The sequence below is a fragment of the Cryptomeria japonica genome, chromosome 6, assembly GCF_030272615.1.
Source record: "Cryptomeria japonica chromosome 6, Sugi_1.0, whole genome shotgun sequence".
NCBI classification, from domain to species: domain Eukaryota; kingdom Viridiplantae; phylum Streptophyta; class Pinopsida; order Cupressales; family Cupressaceae; genus Cryptomeria; species Cryptomeria japonica.
Genome location: NC_081410.1, coordinates 341475860 through 341495351, shown reverse-complemented (window position 1 = coordinate 341495351; position 19492 = coordinate 341475860).

Genomic DNA, 19492 nt, shown 5'->3' with positions numbered 1-19492 from the left:
AGCTAGCATTGGTAGACATGTGAGTGGACATTAGCCATGTATACCTCTCACTTACGACGAGTATCTTGAGAGGTGCATTGCTATGCGGGGTGTGACCTGCGCATGCCCTTTTCCACGAGGTACACTGCCATGTGGGATACGTCCATTGCATTCCTTTTCTTCTTGGAGTATTGCCATGCTGTGCTAAGACATGATGCGAGATGTAGTAGACATTGCCATGCAGCCTACTGACTGGTTTAGGGTAGAGCCATGCCGCGTGACGACGTGATGCAGGTTGATGTCGAGGTGCACAGTGCCATGCCATGCGGATGTGTGACTAGGCCACACCAAATGATGAGCTACTACGATAGCTAGACGATTGTTCCTTCCTTCCTCATTGGTGGCTAGATGCTAGTCACATAGTGATGTTATGTGCAATTATGATACTCATATTTATTTCCTTGTGGGCCAGTAATTTATTCTATTTTGACTTTGAAGGTTTAGCCACGATCTTGCGATCTTTAGCTTACTTGATTTCATGTTGTAATTCTGGATTATTTTCTTGCCTTGCTGTTGGAATTGATGATTATTATCTTTATTCTTTTGTACTTTGGTGGCTAAACTGGTTTATCCTTATTGTTTTAGTATGCTGGTCTTGTGTTTAAATGTGAATTCCTCTCGAAGAATGTAGGAGATGGTCTTGGTTGAGTTTATACGAGGAAGTAGATGTAGGGAACCTTGAGGATGGGGGTATGTGAGGTTGTGAAACAACTAGGATCCACTACCTACCTATGTGTGGTGACTATCTCTTGGAGGCTAACCACCTTACGCAACAAGGGATGTTCATGAGGGTCTTGTATGGAAGGTAGCACCACTATGGTGTGCCCTAGCACCATCAAGCCCTTGAGTGAGATGTTGGATATTTATGATCATGTTATTTGTTCTGAGATTGGGCATAGAGATATTGATTTTGCATGTTATCTATGACCGAGCATTAGACATGCTCACATGTGGCCTTTTGAGTTGTGCATTCTAGTTATGTGGATGGTTATTATGTGTAATCGTGGAGTAAATTGTGTTATCTTGGCACTATGTTATGGGACATAGTCATTGGAAAGGTTTTTATATGCCGGGAAGTGTAAACAATTGAGTTATATATGTTTCTCTTATTTCTTGGAAGTTAACTTAGTTGTAAAATTTGAACTTTGAAGCTAGTTCTATGCAATTAAATTTTATGATGAGGATGGATTGGTAAAAGAAATTGATCTTGATAGCATGTTTCTTGTCGTATTTGGTAGATGAGTATGGTAATTTTTGTTTACCTCTTTTAATGCTTTAATTTGGTGTGATGAAACAAATTTTTTTGTTTGTTTCTCTGCTATGATTATAGATAATTCCCAGAATGTTATAAGAAATGTATAGATTTAGATGTATCTTGTCAATGGATAATGAAATTTGTAGAGGATTTAGCAATAATGTTTCAATTATTAGTGAAAAGATTCATATGTGCAAATTGATATTTGTTAAATGAGTTTCAGGGCTAATGCGTGCTGCATGTTTTTTGCCTAGCCTTACATCTTCCGAGAGTAAATCGGAGCCTAGGGGGGGAATGTAAAGCACCTACCCTAGTCATCTTCATAAAACCAGTTTGACCTTGGTTGATTCTTTTTATGTGGAATTCTTGGGTGGTTGATTTACCATTATGTAATGTTGTAGTCAGATATTATGATTATTGTACATACTTGTTAATGTGCTTCCACATCGATTTTTATGTAAGTTTATTTGTTCCCCTGATTCATGTTATTAATCTTGGGCTAACACTTTCATTAAATATATATATACTTGTGTGACTCATGGTTGTAGGAGATTGTAGGTATAGTACCGCCTAGGTGCGAGGTTCGTCTTCACCTGGATTCACAGGTTTGAGTGTACGTCTTTGGTCCTTAGAGTTTGGATTAGGTGGTCGTAAAACCCTCATTTTACCCTAGTCGTGCTCAAGTGAGCATCGTCAGCCATCCGTTGGTTTCCCTTTTTGTTTGGGCTTGCGGGTCATGTATCGCGTTGGCTTTCTTGGGTTGCGTTCTTTGCGTGTGATAAAATTGAGTATTTAATCCTAAGTATTTAATTTGATTTAATGTGTGTTTACATGTTTTAATTAATGGACTAAATTAAATAGGTTTCTTTTATGTGATTAATCATTAATTAAAAATTTCTCTATTCATGTTTGTAGCAAGTTCAATTTAATGGTTAATTTTAAATAATAAATTTATTCAGTTTATGCATTTTGAAAGGAAAGATTTAAATTTATTTGAAAGAGAAATAATTTAATCTCTTTGGAATTTTGGAATAGAAAGGTTAATTTCAATTATTTAAGAAAATCAATTTTAATTAGAAAAACAAGTTTAATATATATATTTGATATAGTGTGAAAGATTGATTTTGGGATTTTATTTTAATTAAAAATATTTTACCCTCATTAATATTTTGAAATATAAATGTTAGCTTTGTTAATATTGAGAAAATTAAAATTAAATGAGGGAGAGAAGCATTTTAATTTCTGATTAGAAAAGCAAGTTTAGAATATTTGAATAGTTTGAAAAGAATGATTTTTCATTTTATTTAAAAGAAAGTGTTTTAAATTAAAAAATAAGAGATTAGGTCAAATATTCTACCATTTTAACCTAGATTTGAAAATATTTTTGGGGGATGACTTTTGGAGATTTTTTTTGAAAACATTTTAGGGAGAAGGATTTTTGGAGGAGATTTGGGCATTTTGTGGAAGGATTTTGGGTATTTTGTAGGTGGAGCTCATCTTCAACACCTCTAGGATAGCATTCAAGGTTGGCATTTGGTTAACCCTTTTATTTTTTTGTTGAAATCTGTCTAAATCCATTTCTTCATTTTGGGAAAGAAATAATGTGTTAAATTTAAAATTATGTGTGTGTATGGGAGTTGGAAGAAATTCGAAATTCCTTTTTGAATCTTGCAATTTGGTTTGTAGATTGTTAAATTAGTTGGATTTCATGCTTTCATATTAAGTAGATTGGCAAATTTTACCCCTGAGAGGGGTTATGTTGGCAAAATTTCACCAGAATGGGTTGCTTGGAAATGAAAATGTTTTGTTTAAAAATGACTGGATCCATTCTCTGTTTTATCTCAGAAAATTTCTGAGTCTATCTTATTGCATTTATATGTGTTACTCTCTTTTTTTATTTTCTGGAAAAATAAATTTCAGTCTCTGTATGAGACTGTGAATAAATTAAAGCTGGGGTTTTTTTGTTTTTCTTTTAATGTTTGTATATATATATATAAAAAAAAACCAAAAAAAAAACCGAAATTTATAAAGTAATTTGATGGCGGATTTAGGGTTTGGAGGGCCGAGGAGCCTAGGCTCAACCCATGCCCCCCCCTACCCTCCGCAGGCTCGCAGTGGTGAGGTCTATGAGCACACTATTGGCTAGAGAATCCTGCGACCATAGTGTGGCTGCAGAAGCTTGCAACCCCATGGTGGCCGCGGGGACCTGCGACCCCATGGCGGCCGCAGAGACCTGTGACCCCATGGTGGCCGTAGAGTCTCGCGTCCATAGTGTGGAGGCCGCGGGTCTGCGTCCACGCTGGTGGCCACAACCTTCGTGGCTAGGGCACAACCTCCACTCCCGTGGAGGAAGGTGGGCCCTGCGGTATGCTTATTTTCTTTTATTTTAAATAAAAAAAATGCATCGCTATTTTTTGGGGGTGTATTTAAAAAGTTTTCAATATATTTTGTTAAAAGTTTTAAAATAGTATTTTTTTAATTATTAATTAATATGAATTTTATTAATTGGGAATTAGTATATATATATATATTAATTAATATTTAACTTGTAATGTTATTATTAATTATTAATTAGTATATATTTTATTAATGGTAGATTAATATATATATATATATATATATATTAATTAATAATTAATTTGTATTTAAATATATGTAAGCATGGAAGCATCAGTTTATATGGGAAATGATCATCATTTTTTTTAATTTCCTTTTTAACGTGTATTTCCATTTTTGGAAAGTATGTTATTGTTCGCAAGAGAAGTGATTAGATTATTGTTTTTGAGCAAGTATGAGAAAGATGTTTTATTTTGGAAAATGAATATCATATTCTTAGTTGGTTATTGAATATTTGATTTTATATCATTGTGTGTTTCACATATATATTATAATTATTTTAATGTGTTTTTGGTTTGGAAACTCATAATGATGTATTTATGTTATTGTATGATGCAATTGAACTATAGTGAGTTAGTAAACCATAAATGTCATGTTTTTAGACAAGGTAGACAGATAGAAATCAAATTAGACAAATTAGAAAACTGGATCAATTGTTGTGTAAACAATAGGAAAGACGATTGTCTTTTCCAATTTATGCCTATGCATGTTTAATTTTCTATATTCGCATTTGCTTAAGAAATGTCAAGTCCTTGGTGGTGAATGTTGAATATTGTCGCATGTCAATTTGGGTACCTATTTATGTCCTTGATCTCGAGTATTTACTGTTTTCATGTGTTGTTGTTGTATCCGGTCATGTCCTTTATGCGGGTGTTGATTGTTGGTTTGTGGTTGACCATAGCTGGTCAGGTCTCTAGTTAGAGTACCGTCAGTCAGTGCACCTCATATGAAGTCTGGTTTGATCAAGTGGGTAATCCTACCATATTGTACTCCATTTTCTTGACCTTGTGTATTCCTATGTTTTAGGAGTTCGTTTGAATATGCTCGCTAGTGTGTTGTTGTGTTGTCTTTGATAGGAGCACTATGTGGAGTCGTCCTGTTGTTTATGCCCTTGTGAGAACCTGATATTCATGTTAGACAATGCATTGCTTATGATAGGTTGCGAAGACTTAGTTTCGTAGATGCCCCAATTGATCTTTGTAATTGTTTCTTATTATGTTCAGTTGGATCCTTTTTCCTATTCAGGGATCATTCTTGTATTTATTGACCAATGTGGTCGTATGTATTTCAGTTTATGTACGCCTTGATGGCAGGATGTAAATGATGTGAACCTTATGTATTCTTCACCCTATTAATTTATCATAGGGGTGTTGCAGTTGAGCAGACCCAAAGATGTAGCCCACTTGGGTTGAACTCTGATATCATTCTGGTGTTATGTGGTGTTTATGTTCTTATGTTACCTCTTTAAATTTAGCATGTATGGATGGGATTATGTTAGAATGTATTCATTTGTTGATAATGAAATTAAAGTATGCTTGGAAAGCACTCGTTATCTTATAATGAAATTAGAGTATGTAATGAAATTAGATGCATGACTTATGTTTTAATGAAGTTTTGGGCGAAATGTATGGTTGAAATTGTAATGGATGAACCTAATCACTTTGTCTATATTTCTAACTTTAATGGATGAACATCATGTTATCTATATTTTTAATCCTTAATGGATGAACTAATCATGTTATCTATATTTTTAATCCTTAATGGATGAACTCATCATTATCTATACTTCTAAACTTAATGGATGAACTCATCATGTTATCTATATTTTAACTTTAATGGATGAACCTCATCATGTTATCTATATTTTAACTTTAATGGATGAACTTCATCATCTTATCTATATTTTAACCTTAAAGGGTGAACTTCATCATGTTAGCTATATTTTTAACCTTAATGGGTGAACTCATCATGTTATCTATATTTTCAACTGTAATGGATGAAATCATACTGTTATCTATAATTTTAATTTACCGAATGAATTATATCCTTGTTTAAAGTAATAACTAGTAATTAAGTAAATCAACTTAATTGGGTTAATTAGCATGGGTTGATTTAAGTGTTGAATCAAGTAATCACATTGGGAAATATGTGTTAGCTAAGTATTTTGTTGTGTGATCTGAGCTTATGATAACTCACTGTATCATTATGTTGTGTTTAAAACTCTTAAAAAAATATATTTGCACTCTATTCTTGAGTTTTAGCCTTATCCCTTCGGGGTTTCCTAGCGGGGCATTAGAGATCCCATCCTGTTAGTTGCAGAATCAGGATAGTGGTGTGGCACCTTGGTCCTGTACATTTTGGCTCAAATTTCAGACATGGGTGCACCTCTGATTTTAATTCCTAATGTGTACTTTTTAGTAGTTTATCAGTTGTTTTTGTTCTGCATTTCCAGATTAGGGTTTGCTTGCTTACTTGCACTTTAGTTTAAATTGTGTTTTGAATCATTCCTCTCTCTCTCTCATTTGCAGCAAGGGAATAGAAAACCTAAGAGATAATCCAAGGCTCTCTCTTTCTCATAAGAAGTAGCCGAAGTGCGTGACCTCCCTAGGCTCTTTCATATTCCATGAGTGTGTATGAGAGTGGGATTAGGGTTTCCATACTTAGTCTCACTTTTTCCCCTACACATATTTGGTGAACCCAACGTGAATCCAACTCTAATTTCATTGCATTGCATTGTTAGATCTAGATCTAGTATATTTCATTTCTTTCAAAACATTAAAAAAAGAGAGGTTTCTTTTCTTGCACTGTGTGTTCAAATTTCATTCAATTTCCCTTTCAAAATGTCAGAATTTTATTTACAAGATGTGGATGCTTTTGATGATGTATGAAATTATGTTGATTATGAGTTTAGTAAGGATGAATTATATGAAGCTCTAGATGGGTTTTTGTACCCTAAGCCTTATAAACCCTCGTTTTGCCAAAAATTAATCAACCTTGTTACTATGCCATTTCGTGGTGATGAGAAAGATAATTTGGATGATTCCTCCCATGGGTACATTCCTATCAACTCCTCCACTAAATATAATAACATGGTTGACCTTCACAATTCTCTTTATGAGTTTATGTCTCCTTTTGAGTCCAAATATATACCTTTCAATCACTATGACCATGCTTTATTGGAAGATGCCCTTGATGACTTTATGTGTTTACCTAAACCTCCAAATAAAAATAATACATATAAAAGGTTAATCAACATGATAAATGTGAATGAACATAATAAACCTCTTTTTTTAGTCCAAGGTTGTTATCCTTCCCCAGCTTCACCTCTTTTTAATCAACCCCTTTTCATGGTTCAAGGTGGATATAGTCATGATTCCTTTAGCACTCCGAACAAACCTATCATTACTGTGTAAGGAGGAAATCTCAATAAGAGTCCTTATAGCTATGCTAAACAATTAACTAAAGAGAGTTATAATACGGTTGCCCATACCTATAACACGAGAAATAATAGGCAACCTAATCCTCCTCTGGTTATCCCAACTTCTCTTCCTGATCCTCAACCTATTCTTCCTTAAGAACCTCACATTTCACAAACTCTTGGTAAGGAATATGATCTTGTTGAACAACTTAAAGCTACTCCTTCCAAGATATCCCTTTGGGACTTGATTCGGACTTCTTCAACTCATCAGGGAATGCTACAAGATGCCCTGAGAATATTGAATGTCCCACCCACAATGGTGTCTAATAATATGGCCTCCTTGATTAATTCTATCATAGCTCCAAAGGCTCAAATTTTGTTTACACAAGATGAGTTACCCACTAGTGAAATTCAACATCAATATGATCCCTTAATGATTGTGGTTATTATAAATGATAGTGCAATAATACGAACACTAGTGGACAATGGTTATGGCCTTAATGTTTGTAGCATTAATCTGTTGCATAAGATCAATGTTGATACATCTTTTATTAAGCCTGATTCTATCACTATCCTAGGCTTTGATAATATTGCTAAATCTTCATTAGGTAACATCACCTTGTCTGTTAAGGTAGGTCTTGTTACTTTACCCACACCTATTCATGTCATATTCGGAGAATTAAAATACAACTTGTTACTAGGGAGACCTTGGATTCATAGCATGCAAGATGTCCCCTCTACATTACATAGGCAAGTTAAGTTCATTTACAACAATAAGACATATACCTTGCTAGTGACACAAATCTCCAAGCTTGTCTGCAGACATCAACTTCCAAATCCTCTTCAACTGGTTCTTCCCCAACAATATTAGATGATTCCTCTAAATCTTCTACTCCCGCTAGTATAACCACTTCATCAAACCAATATCCCACTTCTGAATCGCTTCCCAATACCTTCTCAAGTGGACCTAAAGTTCTTAAGGAAGAGTCTTCTCAACACGATTCTACCACTGAGGATGCCTTCTCTCCTAAAAAGATTCTTGCAGAAGACTATTGGGGATCCCTTGATTTTAATCCTACCTTTGTAGGGGAATACAATATTCCCCCTAGATAACCTAAGGTCGAAAAGAAAGAAGAAGAAGAAGAATAACCTAAAAATAAATCCACTTTGTCTGGGCCATTGAGTAATAAATTTGTGGCGGCTTCCCAAACTTTGTCTCCCTTAGTTCCTAACTTAGAGGACTTTAACCCTTCACTTTATGAAAATCCCCCTTCTCTTTCGGAAATGGCTAACCTTTATGGTCTTGGTTTTCACATCCTAGGTAGGTGCAAGTATAACATGGTAATGGATGTGGTGCTTAAGAACAAGGGATAAAGGTTCCCTTGGAAAATAACTTTCGTGATATGACATTTGGACTTGGCTATGATCCTTTTGAGCATACTAATGTTTCTAAGAGATCATCTATTAGTGTTAATATCATTTCTTCTTCATTCCCAATAAAATATCCATAGTATATTGACCGTAACTTTTCTAGTGTCATCGATTCGGATGTTTTTCCCACTGATGATTCCTTAGCCAAATTTTTAGGAGCTTATGAGAATCTTCCTCATTATCACCATAATCGTGGCTTTCCCTGTTGTCTAAATGCGGAAGCTTACTTTGGGAAAGAAAGTAATAACGATAAGATAGTTAAAGAATTTCCTTAGTTAAAAGGCTCTCCTCAACAAAGAAATCTCCTAATAAGTGACACTATTGAAATCAAGATGGATCCTTATGTTTAAGATAAAATCATCAAGATAGGGAAATGTCTTGACGAAGAAGAGAAAAAACAATATTATGAGTTATTACTTGAATTCCCTGAAATCTTTACTTGGATGTACTCTGATATACCTAGCATAGATCCTAAGATTGTCACTCATAACATTTTCCTAATTCACGATGCTAAACCTGTGAGGCAAAAGATTTGAAAGATTCATCCTAAAGTGGCATTACTTGTTAAATCTTAGATTGAGAAGCTACTGGATGCCAAATTCATTCATCCTATCAATTATTCCCCATGGATTTCAAACATTATGGTTGTGGCTAAGTCTGATAATAAGATTAGGTTGTGTATGGACTTTCATGATCTAAACAAAGCCTCTTTAAAATATGTTTTCCCTCTCCTGAATATCGATATGATAGTGGATTTTGTAGCAGGTCATGCCTTATTATCCTTCATGGATGGTTTCTCTGGATAAAATCAAATCTTTATTAATCCTCAAGATCAATACAAGACTTCTTTCACCACCCCTTGGGGCATGTTTTGGTGAGTTATGATGCTTTTTGGATTGAAAAATGCAGGTGCAACCTATCAGCGTGCTATGACTCTCATCTTCCATGACTATATGCATAAAACCTTAGAAGATTGCGTTGATGACATCTTAGCTAAATCCATCCTTCGTACAAATCATGTTAAGATCCTTCATCAGATCTTTGAGATAATTCTTAAGTATATGTGCTTGAATCCTCAAAAATGTGTTTTTGGTGTGGATAGTGGAAAATTATTAGGGTTCATAGTTTTGCATCATAGAATTGAGGTGGATACGAAAAAGATAGATGTTATTGTTAACATGTCGCCTCTTAAAAATATCTCTCAACTCAAAAGTTTACAAGGAAAGATTCAATTGATTCGTAGGTTTGTAGCTCAACTTGCGAATTGTACCTTCGCTTTTACTTAATTAATTAAAAAGAATATCACCTTTTAATGGAATGAGGATTGTCATCAAGCATTTGAAAAACTAAAAACTTATTTGGCCAATCCTCCTATTCTTCAACCCGTTGACCCTTCTAAACCCTTTTTCTATACATAGTTGCTTCCCTTCATGCTCTTGCAGCCTTGTTGGCACAATGTGATAAGGATGGTAGAGAATGTCTGGTTTATTATATAGGTCGTACTCTGCTCAATTACGAAGTCCGATATTCTGCGATAGAAAGGCAATGCCTTGATTTAGTCTTTGCAACTCAAAAATTAAAGCATTACCTCTTGAATGTTGAAGTTCATGTTATCATTAAATTTGATCCTCTCAAGCATCTTTTCTTTAAAGCTGACCTTTTGGGATGCTCAGCCAAGTGGGTTATGATGTTGATTGAGTTTGACCTTAAGTTTATCTCACATAAGGAAATAAAGGGTCAAGCGTTGACTAACCACTTAGTTGAGGCTCCTTCACCCTTCTCCCTACCTAATCCAGAGTCCTTTCCAGATGAATATATTTTCTCTATTGAGATTGATGAGGTTTGGGAATCATATTTTGATGGCTCTAGATGTTGTACAGGATCGGGGGTAGGGGTGGTCTCAATTTCTCCTAAAAAGAAGCCTATCCCTTTATCATATCGTCTCAGTTTTTTATGTACCAATAACATTGTTGAATATGAGGCTCTTATAGCTATAATTAAAGAAGCCATAGCATTAAATGTAAAACATCTACATATCTATGGATAATTGCAACTAATCATAAGACAAGTGATAGGACTTTATCAAGCTAAGCAAGACAAATTATCACAATATAGAGATCTAGCTATATCCTTGTTACAAAAGTTTGATTCTTATACCCTGGAACCTGTTCCTCGAAAAGATAATCAATATGCTGATGCGATGTTATGTGTAGCCTCTCTTGTGTCTTTAGAGGACCCTTTGGTATATCTAAAATTCACTATTCACAACCTCACTACACCGGCTATTGTTGATAATCTTAGTGATGTGGTGTATTGTTGCATTGTAGATTGTGATGAATGGTACTCACATATTGTGAGATATTTGAGTGATGGTACCTTTCCTGACTCTACAAATAAGAATAATAGGGCTAGGATTCACAAATTGTCCACTAGATACATTATCCTTTCTAATGTTCTTTATAGGAGGGGTTATAATGGTCTTCACCTTCGATATCTTAACAAAATTGAAATCCCTATTGCTCTTGTGGGGGGCATTTTGGGGGTAGATATTTGGTTCAGAAATTGCTCCAAATGGGATATTATTGGAAGACCGTGGAAAAGGATTCCTTTGCATTTGTTAAAAAATGTCATCAATGTCAACAATATAGCAATTTTATCCATGCCCCTTCCCAAGAACTTTGATCTCAAGTAGTGTCTTGGCCCTTTTCTACAACGGGTTTGGATCTCATTGGTAGAATATCTCCTCCCTCATCCCAAGGACATACTTTCATCATAACTACAAGTGAATACTTTACAAAGTGGGTGGAAGTAGTTCCTCTTCGATCCCATACCACTAAGGTAATTTGTCAATTCATCTTAGAGAACATTATTTCTCGATTTGGAATACCTTCTGCCTTAGTTTCAGATAATGGAACATCATTTAAAAATAAGGACGTGAAGATGTTCCTTGGGAAATATCATATTCAACATAAATTTTCTACACCCTACTATCCTTAATCAAATGGTCAAGACGAGTCTTTGAATAGGATAATTGAACAGATTCTTCAAAAGACTATAAACAAGCATGGTAAGGATTGGCATGCTCAATTAAGCTACACTCTTTGGGACTATCAGAAAAGTGTACATGTTGATACTAGTTGTACCCCTTAAAATCTTGTTTATGGCGCTGATGCCATTATGCCTTTGGAGTTAGAAATTCCTTCTCTGAGAGTTTCTCTTAGGGGTATAGTGGATGACGACTCTTATAGGGAACAAAGACGCCAATAACTTGAGATACTCAATGAACAACGTATAAATGCTCTTGAGCATATTCAAGTGTATCTTAAAACTTTATAACAAAGCTATAATGATAAAGTCATTTCACGTTCCTTTTCAGTGGGCAATCTAGTGCTTTATGAGAATCAGCATAACATGAATACTTTACCCAAGGAGAAAGGAAAGTTCAGCCTTAATTGGCTTGGACCATACATTGTTATTGAAGTCTATGGATCAAGTGCTTACAAGATAGTAGATGTGGAAGGCATGCCTCTCTAGGAACTTATAAATTCTATGCACCTTTGTAGATACAATGCCTAGCCTCTATCTCTTTCTTTCTCTCCCTCTTTCTCTCTTTCTAGTTTATCTTCTCCCTCTTTGTACCTTTTCTTTCTTCAAAATTGGATAATGTTTTATCATATCTTCATTAAAGTATGTGGTATTGAATGATATTTCATTTTTTAGTCTACATTACTTCGTTCTTGACAAGCATGTTCCTTTACTCCGTTGTTTATCTTGGATTCATTTATGTAAATTGTAATAGATTTACATTTTATATGTGATAGCATGTTATACAATTTCTTATGTGTTAAGTAGGATTATATTATGTTATGTTTAATTAGAGTTAATTAAATCACATTAGTCATATAGTTCTTAAGCTTAACACATTTATCTTCTACATCATCAAAGTAGCATTTAATTAAATATTTAGTTATTTAATTAAATCACACATGTATCAATTTGATCATGAAGCATTGAGAAATCAATCACATGGAAATTAAGCTAGACATACATGTTCATCACCAAATGTGTTACTTTTAATATAAGAAATGAATACATTGTTTAAGTATTAAACTAACATATTTGAGCTATAAGATGAGCATAAATAAATACATATCCATGAGTGTCATAACATATACATCAACAAAATGTCTCATAATAAAGGAAAATCATCTCCTATTCCTAGGACTAGTAGCTGGAGGATGGTGATTAGATGTTCCCTCCTGATTTGGCTGTGGGGGTGGACCCATGGGTGTGTGTTGTGATACAAAACATGAGTGATTATATGAGGAGCTCCTACAATCCCTCTCCATCATAATCCCACAGTATGTGTCTGCCTCTATTTGAGATGCTGCTAGATCATGCTTTGTCTATTGTAATCTCTCTTGCAAAGATATCTTTGTCTCTTGCTAGACCTCTATCTCCATCCGAATGTGGGTGAATAGGTCCTCATGTCATCCTACTCTTCCCTATGATCTATGTGTTATCTTCAAGGAACTGGGGATGTGTGCAGACATGATGAGGTTTGTCACTACATACTGGATAAGGGAGTGCCATTATGTTAGATGCAATGATAGTCCCAAAGACACTAAGAGGGGGGGGTGAATCAATGTCTAACCGGTTGATGGAATATTTGAACTTATTTATAACTTTGTAACTTAGATTAATGTACTGGTAAACAAGCAATAATGCAGTTGAGAGAAATAACAGAGACAACATAAATGCACACCATAACACAAGATGTTTTGGCGAGGAAACCCGGTGTGGGAAAAACCTTGATGGGTTACGCACTCGCCAATATGAATAAATATTACATACAATAGGGGCCTGCACATGCAAGAAGGCCAATAGCCTAGAGCTCACTTCTCAATAGAAGAGTCTCACTGACTACATAATGGATAATTAAATCCAATACAATGTACTGCTCAAAATAGCATCTGCAATGATTGATTCAATACCCATTTAAGCTCTGTCATAAACCTTGACCAAAAAACTTGCCGGTGAATGATATTCATTTACATAACCTATCTGCCTTATTATAGAATCCTTTCGCTATCTTCTACATAATATTCTTTTATTCCATGCTATTACATTCTATTCCATTCCATTACAAAAATAACTTATTAGATCTCATACATATATGTCTTTACAATATATCATGTCAGCTTACAAATAATTAATTACATTTACAATATAAATCATATAAACAAAAATTTGTCTCATGTCAGCCTGAGTGCCGGTATACTTCATTGCCAGTGTAATTTGCATGCCGGTGAATATGCCTTTGTTGTGCCTGTCGGTGTCGGTAGATGATCTCTGTGTTACCGGTGAACCTGCACAACCTGTTACCAATTGGTTGCCATCAATGAAAACATCAACCATTCTCATTGAGTGTAGAATGCCAACACATTCTTGGATGCTAGCTACAAAGAGAGAGAGATAAGTTTTCATTAGTAACATTCTATTTCATAAAATATAAACAAATAAGCATAAAACACCTTACCTGGATCTCCCTCTTTCCAGTAGGGGTCGTGGAAAGGAACCGCCTATGACTAGGATCCACTAGGCTCTCCATTCTCGTACTGTCTTAGCATAGTAGGCATGGGCCGATGGGGACTAGAATCAGGACCCCTTATAGGGTCCTTCTCTGCCTGCGATGGGAGGCTCAATGGATCTAGTGCTATGGTGTCATCCTTGGACTGATTATGAATTGCATCTGACTCATCCTCCTCAACGTCCTCCTCATCCTCCTCCTCTTCCTCCTTTTCCTCCTCTCCACCCTCCTCATCATCTCCATCCTGATCTCCCTCTCATGTATTAGGATCATCTCCATCATTACCTGCCTCTTGTTGTCCTACATTGTCAGCCTGATCATCTCTTCCCTCCTCATCGCTTGTCTATCTCCATGGTTCGAGATTCCCTCTAGGATAGTCTGCTGGAAAGATGGCTCTAGGGTATGTCATCCTCCACCATGTGATGTACCATTCGTGTATGCCCACATCATCTCTATAATTTGTTGCCATATCTTGATCTGATCCATCTAAATCTGTGATGTCAATCTCATTGCTTGTGGGCCTAGGAATAGCTCCTGTCCTAGGAGTCATGCGTGAGTGTCAGATGTAGACAGGAACATCAGTAGGAACACACTGCTCAAACTTGAACTACCGTCAGACTCATTTGAAGTAGAAGGGAATGACTATGTGACTATACCATCCCTCTAGTTGACAGTTCCTCTACACGCAAAATAACTGGCTATGTAACCCTGCCCACATATACATCCCAAGGTAGGGTCTCTATCTGATCATACCCAATGTCAATCTATCTAGACTCAGTCTCCAATGCAGTAGATCCCCGAACTGCCACTCATGGGTAAGTGGATAAGAAAATACCCTAGGCTACTCTAGAACTAAGTTTGTAGGGACTCCAACATGCCTAGTGCATGTAATATGCTCAAACATCCACACTTGTAGTATTGTGTAGGTCATCAGACTACACCCCTGTCCAAAAACATACTCTCCAAGGTTGTGATAGAGATGTGCAAGCATGCTCCGACCCCAAGAGTATACTCTCTGAAGTCTCTCCATGGCCCTAATCGCATAAGTGAGACCTCCATGCATGTGGGTGTCACATTTATTAGGGAACATGACTAATGCAATGGTAGCAATCATGAGCCACCTCACCAGTAGAGCCTCACAGCTGGTAGGGTGTAGGAGCCAAATAACCATAATGCAACCCCTTGTCTTATCGAGCATCACTCTCCCTATGCAGTAGACCTTCTCCCTCTTGTACTTGGTAGCAGAGTGATAGAATCAATATCTAATGGTCTCTCCCTTGATTGGAAGGTGCAAAATATGGTATACATCCTCCAGGGTAATCATCATCTCCCCTACAAGTATGAGGAATGTCAAGGTATCTGTATCCCACCTCTCCATCAATGCCATCAACATCGTAGGATGAAACTTGATGGCAGGCATAGTCATCATATACCATAAGCCTATAGTGTGAAGAAATTCTCTCTCCTCCAGTGTAAGCCTCAAAATATGATTCAAAAGGCTCCAGAAGGTGTGACTGGTAGTGTCCTCATGAATGTATGGAAGAATCTACAAATCGAAACATCAAATCATAAGTAATCCATCATCGATCATAATCATCCAACATAAAACATCATCAATCTATTATATTTGTATGATGCCTAATCCCATGCACCCTTTGGCCACCCCAAGATGGGAAAAGGGTGCCCTGAGTGGATCAAGGTGCCCAAGTGGGACCAGGGTGCCCTAGGAGACCATGGTGCTCGAGCAGGGGGCACGAAAATGATCTTGGTGATGACATCATTCAACATCAAATTTAGTGCAAACATGAAAAGTCAAAGACGAATCCAGGACAAGTCAACTCACCTTGTCTAATGGTCATTCGGTGAGTATGGACCGACGTAGGATCTTCATCCACGTAGGTCACTTGGGTTGGCGTCAAGGCATGATGGCTAATAAGTGGGATCCTCTACACCAAATAGTTCAAAAAATTCAAAAGGTGACAAATTAAGGTGTCACTTTCATATTTATGAGTTATGCAGATTTTTTGTTTTATGCTTTTAAAGTAAAAAACCCTAATTTCTGCACTTTTCCTTCAATCTATCATATGTTGAGCTAGAGAGCTTTGATTTTTGCACTATTAGTGGCATTGGAATCATTAATTTTCTTTCTTTCTCTGCATTGGTTCCATAAAGTTCTTGGATGCACAACCGAGCCTTGTTGTGAACATGTTCATCAAGAAGTTCATCACAATTCGCTGTGGTAAACATGATACCCTATTTCACCTTGCTAATAAGAAAGCCAAAACAAGGGGGGCATATAGCTACCCATGAATTTCATCACTTTTCTTAGTAATAATTAGGTGATTTTGTGATCTAACATGTGGTTTTGTAGGGTGCGGGTCCTAACTGTGAACTACGGATACCGTAGGGGGCTTCGCCCAGCAACTTATGGATATATCCTTTTTTCAAATGATGTTTACTTTTTCTATACTTTAGCTTGCATATGCACGTAGTGTCATATGACCACTAAAGTGGGGGCTAAATGTAGTGTCGTAAATTGTACACCCTTGCTAGGGTGGTACAATTTCACACTTGGTTTAGCACCCACCTTAGTGTGTTTTGCATCTTGCATTTCTAATCTCTTTTAAGCATTTAATTAATTGATTTAATTAAATATAAATTCATAATTCATCACTTTGCATGTTATAAAATTGGGCCCTTCATCCTAAGTATGCCCCTTTTTATTCCTTCAATAAATCATTTAATCATAAACCCTAATTATGCCCTATTTCGACCTTTAAGACCCAATTTTGCATATCAAAACACCTCAAAATCAGCTGTAACTTTGGGATTCCCTCTAATATCATCATATCTAATGGCCTCAAAAATTTGTTGAAAAGTTGGTAGGACCATGTTGAAAGTGCACATGGTCCTCGACTTTTTTCCCGAATTTTTGGGAGCATAATCCTATGATATAATAATGCTTAACCCCAAAATATTGGTAGGAAATCAAATCCTATTTTGGCTTAAAAATGAAATTAAGATCTAGGGTTTCATACTTAAGAGCTCCCTTTCTTCATTTGAAGGGGTCTTCTTATAAGAATCTAAGAGCATGTTTTTGGAGTATAAAGAGCCTTCTTTGCAATGAAAGAGTAGATCTTTGAAGTCTTCAACAACATTCAACATTCATCCATCAAACATTCATAAAGCATCATTTCATCAATTAGGGGCTTTTGAAGATATAGGAAAGCAATAAGAGATCATCGACTGAAGATTGGCTTGTACCTCTCCCTTGGGGTTGGGTACGGTTTCATGTTGTTTTCATGTCTTTGTATGAGCTTCATTTTGATTCATATTTATGCTTTAGATCACTTTTCATCATGGATTTAGAGAATTTACTTTGTCAATTATAAGTAATTAGGGTTTACTCTTTAGGGTTGCTCTAGATTGTTTGCTTTCATTTTAGGATCTTGCACACACACAAGGTTCTAGCACACACATTTCTAGTATATTATCAACTATTTGTTGAGGTGGAAACCACCAAAACATGGCTTTGACTAAGGAAAAACCCTATATAGCCACCCAAAACCCTCTTTTTCAGCTATAGGTACATATTCAGATCCGAGCGTCACTGGAAGTTTCAGGTTTGACAAAGCACACAAAGGTTCTCCTAGGGTTCAGATCTTAGCAAATACCCCTAGGACAAGGGCATGGTGCCCTGAACCTGCTTGTTTTCAGTAGGATTTGATAGTGCAACAATTTGTAGATCTCAGATCCCATCCTATCAGTTGCAACTTCAAACTTGTAGAATCAGGACAGTGGTGTGGCACCCTGGTCCCAGATATTTTGGCTTAGATTTCAAACATAGGTGCACCTCTCATTTTTCTTCCTAATCTGTACTTTTCAACATTTAATCAGTTTTTTTTTGTTCTGCATTTCCAGATTAGGGTTTGCTTGCTTACTTGCACTTTAGGTTAAATTGCATTTTGAATCATTCCTCTCTGTCATTTGCAGCAAGGGAATATAAACCATAAGAGGTAATCCATGACTCTCACTTTCTCATAAGAAGTAGCCAAAGTGCATTACCTCCCTAGGCTCTTTTGTATTCCATGAGTATGTATGAGAGTGGGGTTAGGGTTTCCATAATTAGTCTCACTTTTTCCCCTACATAGGAACAATGTTCAAAATTGAAGGAGAGTAGTTGATAGGATGGATAAAACCATCCTTTAAAAGCTTTTCTATCTCTATCTTGACTAACAGGGTTACCTTAGGATTCATCTTTCATATCTTCTACTTTACAGGCTTGGCATCAAGACTTGGCACAATATTGTGAACAATAATTGATTCATCAAATCCTTCACATTTCCTCATATGACCAAGCAAAGATAGTAGGCAATTGGTGTGTAGGAGATATGAGTATTTCTTAGATTCCTTTGAGGACAGACACTTTCCAACCTTGATAACCTTATCAGGGGCTTTGTCATCCATAGCAATATCAATAGTTTCTTCATTAAGGAGGGTACTATGGTCTTCTAGATGAGAGAGAGATATGTGCTCCTCATCATGGGATAGGGAAGCTTCTTTATTAACACTCACAATAGATTCCCCAAAGTATGCTTGAGCATTTAAACATGGGAATCAATGTTTATGATGATAAGAAGGTAACTCACCAAACACACCTAAGAATTCCTTTAAAGACTCCTTTGAAGGGAAGAGGCCAAAATTAACTTTGTTTAGTCAAGATGTACAAGCTTTAGAGGAAGAGGCTTGAAAGAAACCACGTTGATGGTTAACCATGGTTAAGCCTTGCAAGATGTAGGTCGATATCCTAGTCCAGTGTTATGATGATGAGGTTCAAGTTCCAAAGGAATCTGGATACCTTGTTCATTAAGTCCACAACCCTTACCATTATAACCAAGTTTTGATATAAGATTATACCTTGGACCATAAATATCATGCAACTCTTTGAAAGTTGGAGGTTTAGAATAGAAGAGATGATCAAAATGATAAGTGTCACCTAGCTTTATGGATGCCTAATCATCTTTTGTAGCCTATGTAAATGAGATCTTATGAAATCTTAGATGGATAGGGTCAAATTTGTATCCACCAACATGAGAATTGGTGAAATCAAAAGAACCCTAATCATCACCTGAACATGCATTCACTTTAGATGGAGAAACTAATTCATTAGAAGATGATTTAGTAGAGGTAGACTCATAGTTTTGTGCCTTTGAGAGGTCTGATTTAGGAGGATCCTTCTTCTTAGATGATTTTTCTACCTTTTCTTTTTAGGGGACATGACAGAAGTAGAAGTTGTCACTATAGAGGATAAAATTGGAACACAATTTTGGAATGAAGGTGTAACCGAGGCTTGACCTACTGC